The sequence below is a fragment of the Prosopis cineraria genome, unplaced genomic scaffold (genome assembly GCF_029017545.1).
Source record: "Prosopis cineraria cultivar Desert tree isolate PC_DT_omini unplaced genomic scaffold, ASM2901754v1 PC1246, whole genome shotgun sequence".
NCBI lineage: Eukaryota > Viridiplantae > Streptophyta > Magnoliopsida > Fabales > Fabaceae > Prosopis > Prosopis cineraria.
In genome coordinates, this window is record NW_026556571.1 from 14473 (window position 1) to 23524 (window position 9052).

A 9052-nucleotide genomic window follows, 5' to 3' on the forward strand; every position below is an offset into this window, starting at 1 on the left:
CTTGGTTTTTCCTAACCAATTTACATGTGACTTGGTTAGGGGAAAAAAAATCCATGTTCATGTGGCATAATAAATGGAACTCACAATCCTTGAAGAACGTTTGGCATCCGTCATAGATTGGACATATTTAATTAAGGATACCGGTAGCTCTTCACAAAATTCTTTATAAGTAAATTTGCACCATGTATCTAAAATAAACATGTCGTGAGCGAATATTCAAAGTGTCATTTAAAAAAATTGCCAACAAAAATAGCATAATTAATATTCAAATTGACATTGCTTTATATGTGTCAAATGGGACAAACAAAGTTTACTTAGGCGACTTGATCCCTGCGGATCATAAACTTTATTTCTATTTGTGAAAACTTCTTATAAAATATATTACCTTGACATGAAATGAAATATAGTATTATTTATAACATAAAACACTAACATCGAAAACTTTTTACTTTTATTATACTCAAACATATTAAAAATAAGTTTTCAAAAGCACACGTGGGAAGAAAACAAAATCAAACCTTTTCAGGTCGCGCCCTAGTTTTTTTTATTTGATCAGCATATCCTTGATCACTTTCTCCAAGTTGATGTATGAAGATCCACCCGGTTTTGTGTCTTTTTCTGCAATTTTCTTCCACTCCAAAGCCTTTTGTCTCATCTTCTTCCCTTTCTCTCCTTCCATTAACTCATTCACAATCTTCTCAACATCTTCTCTCTTCACATTATTATCTATCTCAATTCCAATTTCCCAATCTCTGCAAGCATACCTACAATTTGTTTGTTGATCACCAAAAAATGGCCAACATGCCAAAGGAACTCCTGCACAAATACTCTCTGTAATGGAATTCCACCCACAATGAGTCAGGAATCCTCCAATCGAAGGATGGTTTAACACTTTTTCTTGTTCACACCAGCTAGCTATGAAGCCTCTATCCTTAGTCTCGCTCAAAACTCAGGTGATAGAATCATTGAACCACCATTTACAAGGTCAGGCCTTATTATCCACAAGAATGGTTTCTTGCTATTAGCTAAACCCCAAGCGAACTCGAATAATTGTTCTGGGGACATGATTGTGATGCTTCCAAAATTCACATAAATCACAGATCTGGATTCCTTGGATTCTAGCCAGTCAATGCATTGACTCTCTTCTTTCCACAGACTAAAATTTGTAGATGCCAACTGGTCATTACCTTTAATTTGATTCAAAAAAGAAGGGAGAGGGCCTATTGTGTAAAGAGGAGCTTCGTAAATGGAGGAAAGAGCTTTCACTGCCTCACCTTCAAGCACATCAAATGTGTTGAAACAAATAGCAGAGGCTCTGTGAGCCTTTTCCACCAATTCAATGAAAAGGTTGAGGTACAAGTCATTTGGATCTGTTGTCCTCAAAAAGGAAGGGAGATCTTTCAACTTGATGTTTCTCATACCAGGAATCCAATCTACTTCTTGCTCTAGGTATCCATTTGTTAGATAACTCTCATCTGCATTAAAATCACAAATGATTAGACCTGAAAGTACGAAAGATATATGTAACATACACTAATACGCGCACGCATTTTGTGAAGAAATTAGTAGCACAGTGAGATAAGAGTATAATACCTTTGAGTGGTGTAAGACCTCTTTCAACTAGATTTTGAAAGTGCACAAAAGCTAAGTATGAATAAGCACTAGCAGGCCAATGAAGAATGATGGGGAGCTGAAAAGCTTCGGCAGCCGCAACACTGAATCCCAAGCAAACATCTGAGAGCAGCAAAGTGACTGGGGGGATGAAGCCATTAGAGGAAGAGTCATGGAGTCTAGCAAGAAGGTTCTTGAAGGGAATGAGAAAGTTCTTTCTGGTGGCATTAACAAGAGAGGGTATGTCCTGAGATGCATTTTCATCAGGAGGAGGAGGAAGACCATCTGGGATGGTTTCAAATTGAAAATCTGGGAGGCCATGAAAGATTTTGTCACCTCTTGATCTAAGCAAGCGTTTATAGGTGAACTCAGTGTTGACGAAGGTAATGAAAAAGCCCTGAAGATGAAGAAGCTTTGCTAATTTCAACAGTGAGTTGATATGCCCTTGAGCTGGAAATGGAATCAACACAGCATGGGGTTTGATGATCCTTCTCCTACATCAGAACCCATTGTAACAAATGTGTGTAAGTTTTATAGAGCAAAATGATGCATACATATACACATACACAGACACAAGTCCAAAATGCTAGATTCATTGCATCCTCAAACTAGCTAATCTTGAAAATGACTCTAACTGACTTGGTATTAGTATTTGAAAACCAACTTAAATGTCAATTTTTTTAAAGAGTTAAAGAACATTTTTACTCTTCAAATTAAAAGAAAGATTTTTTTATATTCTAAATTTTTCTGTGGTACAATATTCTTCTTTAATTATAAAAAATGATCCAACATTGTTCATATATACCGTTAACAATTGTTTTTAACTGTTAGTTAGACTCAAAAATGATATAAAATGACCTTAAATTTATAAAATGGACCCAAAAATTACAAATGAGTATCTTATAAAAATTAATATTTATTAAATCTCCTAAATTACAAATAAATATCAAGGGGCAGATAGTATTTTTTATCTTGTAAAATATCAAATTACCATTTTGACCAACCAATTTACCTCTCCTTGATTTTAGCCTCGTAGGTGTTTCTGGATTTGATTTCACGTACTCCAGAGCTGAAGCTGCCTCTGAAAAAGCTTCGTTCTTCATATAAAAGTGGGGTGTAATTGCTATTTCTTCTTCTTCATTATGAAATATTAAACTAATTAAATTAAATCCACGTTTCGATGCTATTCCTATCGCATCTGGCTTGATTGGCATGGCATAAGATGTTCGTGTTATTACTACGTAAATATCTTGGAATTTGGACTTTGATCCACTAACCATGCTCGGCAATAGAGTATAGGTCAGCAATGCAATGAAGAGTAAGAACAGTCCAGCAAATGCAAGGAAGGTGGAGATTAGATCAAGCTGGTCAGATGTTGTTATCACTGTATATAGATCCCACAACTATTTTACATTAACAGAATAATAATAATAATAATAATAATAATAATAATAACAGTTCTTTGAAAGAAGAGCAATTTTACTCCTGAAAAGATTATTTAAAAAAATATTACCCCACTATTCAGTATAACATTTCATTGCTCCTCGAGGGAAAAACATTGAGCAGGTAAAAAAAAATAGAAAAAATGATAATACAATCCATTTGAATTATATAAATGACATGTTGACCTTTCAAAATGTCATAATTTTCTTAAAATCTCTAAAAAAAATTTTATCATTAAGGAATTAATATAAATAACTGAATTACTCTTAATTTAAACTTGTAAATTGCTATTAAATTTTTACAATTTTAAAAAAATTGTGAATCTTAGGAAAAAAAAACTTATGAATGACAATTGATATTTAAATTAAGGATAATTTGATCATTTATATTAATTTTTACTGACAGAAAAGTTCTTAGAGACTTCAGAAAAATTATGATATTTTAAGGAACCAAAATGTCATTTACATAATTTAAAGAGATTTTATTATTATTTTCACACAAAACAAGAACTAATTTTTGTTTTTAGGGAAAGGAAAAAGGTCCTACTATGCTTCTAAATCCCACATTACTATATATGGTTAAAGTATACTTTTAATCCTTTAACTTTATATAAGATTTTAATTTGGTCCCTTGATTTTATAAAATATCTTTTTAATCCTTTAACTCTAACATCATTTTTTTTAAATGATTATTTTTTATATCAATTATTTTATTTTAAAAAAATTAAAAGTAATATGTCAATAGTTGAGAATATTTTGTCAATATTTGAAAGTTAATGTAAAAAATTATTTGAGATAAAATTAATAGTGTTAGGATTAAAAACTAAAAAGATACTTTTTAAAGTTATGGTATTAAAATAAAACCTTATATAAAATTAAAAAATTAAATGTAAACTTAACTTATATTACATTTAAGAAGATTAAGAGTGAGATTGAGATAAGATTGTCTCCTGCTATTTTGGATGCATATACTGTTACTCTAATTAATGTATAATGGATTTTAGCTTCTCACTTTTGGGTTGGAGCAAGTTTTATTTTATTGGTCGAACTGGCCTGACCAATTTGACTTTTTTCGTACCATGATTTAATTGTTCAAACCATCCAAAGTTTTTTTAAAAAAAAAAGTGTCGAAATATGAGTTATTATTCTATTTCTTGGCCAATGATTATGAAACTTTAAAATAAAACCTTATATAAAATTAAAAAATTAAATGTAAACTTTAACTTATATTACATTTAAGAAGATTAAGAGTGAGATTGAGATAAGATTGTCTCCTGCTATTTTGGATGCATATACTGTTACTCTAATTAATGTATAATGGATTTTAGCTTCTCACTTTTGGGTTGGAGCAAGTTTTATTTTATTGGTCGAACTGGCCTGACCAATTTGACTTTTTCGTACCATGATTTAATTGTTCAAACCATCCAAAGTTTTTTTAAAAAAAAGTGTCGAAATATGAGTTATTATTCTATTTCTTGGCCAATGATTATGAAACTGTCTTTATTTAAATAAGCATGTCAAAATAAATGTTAATTTAACTATAACTAAAATCAGAAAAACAGAAACCCACACGAACAACTAAGATATCTACCTAAGAGTAAATATCAAATTAAAACTAAACCATGATTAAAACAGGAAAGAACAAAGTCAAGGTAAGCTGAAAGACAGAAATAGCCATCACAATGGCTCTTGGATTTCTTAAAGATGGCTACTGGCTGTAAGAATATCTTAGATAACCAAAAAAACCCATCACAACAACAACAAAAAATAAATATCTTATACAGATAACTTGAACAAGACAACTTCAAAAAATTTTTTTTTTGGCCAAAACAAAACAATTTCAATTGCAGTATTTATACAGTCCAATAATTGTTACTTCAATTTTTTTAGAGAAAACATCAGTTGAGATTCTTTGGAGAAATTTTATATCGGAACTTAAGATTTTGATATTGTCCTACACCTCTATGGTACTTATATTAAAATAAGTTTTTATAAGAAAAGATCTAATTATCCTTAAAGTTTAAAATAATGACTAATTCAGATTTTAATAATAATTCATTTATAATTAACAAAACTCATTTTTAAAAGAATTGAACAATGTTGGTCTTGCAAATTCTAGTTTTGACAACATACTTTTATAATTAACAACTACCATTCCGAAATAAACAAGTTAAGAAAATTTAATAGACATGTTAAAATTAGACAAATATTAATCATACATAAACAAATATTCATTTAGATTGTGACAAAATATATTCATAATTAATAACAAATCATTTGAAAATAAACAAGTTAAAAAACATTGATAGGACATACTAAATTGGACAACCGTTAGTCCTATATAAAAAAGTATTCATTCGGTTCTAAATAGCATTTTGTAATTAACAACAAATCATTCAAACATGAACAAGTCAAAAAACTTATAGGACATGTTAAATTGAACAAGTGTTAGTTCTATATCATTAATATCTATTTAGTTTTAACAACAATACATCTGTGATTAACAACAACCCATTATGCTTTCTCATTGGTTGTTTCTCTTTATTATTAGGGATAATTAGGTCTTTCATCATAAAAACTTATTTTCAAATAAGTACAAAAAGGGTGTAGTGCAATATCAGAATATAAGGTCTTCAGCTAATATAAAATTTGTCAAGAGTCCGTAGTTGATATTTTCCCCCTTGTTATATAAGCATAAAGAATAGGTTTTGCCAATAATAAAAAATACGATCTTATGTGGCAACCTATTTGAGAATAATTTTTATTCTTCAAAATAAAAAAAAACATGTTGACAATGTGTTTTAAAAAGTATTTTGAAAAATGAAAAATAAAATAATGTTTTGGAGAATAAAAAACAAAAACATTTTTTAAGTATTTTGATATTATTGTTTTTAAGAGATAAGAAAAAATTTATTTTTACTTTTATTTTTTGTTCTCAAAACATATTTTACAAAAATTAAATTTTAAAATAAAAAATAAAAATAGTTTTCAAGCAAGTTCTATCTCTCCCGATATGCTAAGAGTAGTCAATTAAAGTGCTAAGAATCAAACATCTATCATATAAAGTGATGAGAATTTTTATCACTCATGTCAACTTAATTTAATTGTAGAAATCAATTTTTGGTTCAGACAATTTTTATTTTTTAATAATAAAATATAATAATGTGATACCTTTGTAATAATAAAATATAATAGTATGATACATTTATTTTTTTTAATGTAATTTTATTTTTTTCAAAAATCACCGCCCTCTCTCTCTCTCTTGTTCTCTCTATCTCCTCCCCAGTCTCTCTCCGTAATGGCTTGAGAAGATGGAGCAAGCAGCAGAAGAAGAAGCAGGAGTGCATCTAGCAGCAGCGCCTTCACCATGGCAGCAGTTGCACACAATTCCCACGCTCCTTCTCCATTCATGATAATCTCCTCTTTCACCTCCATACCTCATCAATCAAATTCAGAGGATACTCTGAACCCAAATTCTCACCGGCATGTGGTCTGCCACTTGGGTATATGGTTATATTGCATTGTATACTGCAATAGCTTTTTCTTCTTCTTATATAGATTGAGAAGCATGAAGTTGAGACAGAGAAGACGGTGCATGCATCCTCACCAAAGGCAAATCCGGCGACTGAGTTCCCCTGTAGTTTAGATTGTCTCTGTTCTCAGAAACCATCACCAAATGACCAAATCCTTCTGCTTCATCAACGGCCCCACCTCCATCCCAGTCCCTCACTCCAAAAAACGGCCAGCACACCACCAGCTTCCAGGCGCAGACACTCTCCGACCGGCCGAGTGGTTCAGCACGTGCTCCTTCGAGCACCAGCTTGGACCATCTTCAGTTGTCTTCAAGGATGACACAGTGAACCTTAACTCCAAACCTAAGACCATCCCCTTCTCCGCCGTATTACAACACCTTTCATCGTTAACACACATAATCAGCTCCGATGTCAGAACCCACTTGTTGGAGTTCTTCGGATCCGAATCAAGTTTGAGGTTCACGATGCCGTTTGTGGAGCTGGACTTGTTCCGGGCCTTGAAGCCCAACGAGGGGATTCTAATGGGTGCAGGCTGATGAAGTCCGAAAACCAGATAACGTGGCGGAGAGAGAGAGGGGAGAGGAAAGAAAGGAAAACAGGAGAAGTAAAAAATAAGAAAAACATACAATTAATCCCTACACTTTACTCATATTTTATTATAAGTTCTTATATTTTTTTATATTCTGGATCTATGTACTTTTATTTTTTGATATTCTAAATCCCTAAATAAATAAAATAAATAAAGTGTAGAGACTTTAAATGAATGTAAAACATTAAAAAATGAAAATATAGGGATACAAAATATATGAAAAAAATTATAGGAATTTATAGTAAAATATAAGTAAAGTATAGAGACTAAAATATATGTTTTTTTAAAAAAATATTAAAAAGTACAATGTGGAGTTCATATTTAATATTTTATTATAAAAAATATAAAACTGGTGGGACTTTAGACCAAACAAACAGAAATCAGACCATTTAACGGCAGGGGTACTGGATTAGCAAATTTTATATATTGAGATAAATTAAATTTTAGTAAAGTTCCGGATGTCCAATGATCTTTCCAGATAAAATTGAGAAATAAAAATAATTTTTAATTCAAAAATTAATAATTTTAGACAAATTAATTACTTGAGAAAAACAACTTAAACTACAGTTATATGCAATATATAGTACAATAATTGGCACCTTGAAGAAATAAATTTTTATTATCTATTATAAGTAAATTTCATCATTCATACATATGCCATATAATTATTAAATAAATATGGACAAGCGCATCTAACTTTCTATTATACAATAGGAGACCACATATGCACATCATGACGGATCCAGATATTTTGAACCGTGAGAGCATCATGCGTTGATTTTAAATATAAAAAAAATTGAGATGGGAAAAGGCCGTTCCAATGGGGAAAAAAATTTTAAGTTTACTCAAATAAAATAATAGATATAAAATTTCAAATATTTTTATGTCCGCCATGAAAATTATGAATATAAAAAGTAAAAAAAGAGTTATAGATGGTATAAAAAAGTAATATTATCAATTATTAGGATAATTAGTATTTATGAAATTGAGACATGTAATACACGTATGCTACATATATTTATTAAAGAAACTGAAAACAAAACTTTCTGGGGCGGCTGCCACCGCTTTAATATAGGGAGACTGGCACAAAAGACTCCCAAATTAAAAAAAAAATTTGCACCTAAGTTCCAATACCTAATACCTTCTAAATTTATTTTATAAGTCCAAAGACTTTATATGCAAATATATTTTTGGGTGAAAAGACTTATTTGTTTCTTATCTGAAATATATTAGTATTTTATGTGTATATACAACAGAATGTCATTACATAACGTAACAAGAAATATACATTAACGATATAATATTTGTATATTATATCTAATCCATGTGTTTTATATTGAACAATAATGTAAAAATTTTTTAGGTGTATGAACAACATAATGTTTGTACATAACAAAACCAGGTCCATACATTAACAATAAAATGTTTATTTATTATATATAGTTTGTCTAGTTTAGTTAAATAATAATGTACAAATTCCCCATATATATGAATAACAAAATATTCACATATAATATAATAAGGTCTATATATTAACAATACAATGTTTTATATATAATATTATATTATTTCTTTTTCAAACGAAGGCAAATGAGTTTTTTTACTAGAAAACATATTTGCATGTAAGACTTTTAGCCTGCAGTATAAATTCAGAATATATTGAGCTTTAGATGCTAATTTCTTTAATTTGGGCCTTAAGTATCATTGTCCCTTTAATATATTAGGTTGACGTCAACGTGAACAAAATATTTCATATGTTTGAGCTTCTTCCTTATTCACACCGGCTGCTTTTCTATGCCAACACCAATATCAAAACCATGATGAGCATGGTAAAGAATCAGGAAAAGATAATGAAATCATTGTATCGTTCACCGGAC

General features: G+C 30.1%; 1 pseudogene; it reads right to left on the reverse strand.

Moving 5' to 3' along the window:
* Positions 1-236: 236 nt before the first annotated feature.
* LOC129299657 (7-deoxyloganetin glucosyltransferase-like) lies at positions 237-2714 on the reverse strand (annotated as a pseudogene).
* Between the last annotated feature and the right edge of the window lie 6338 nt (positions 2715-9052).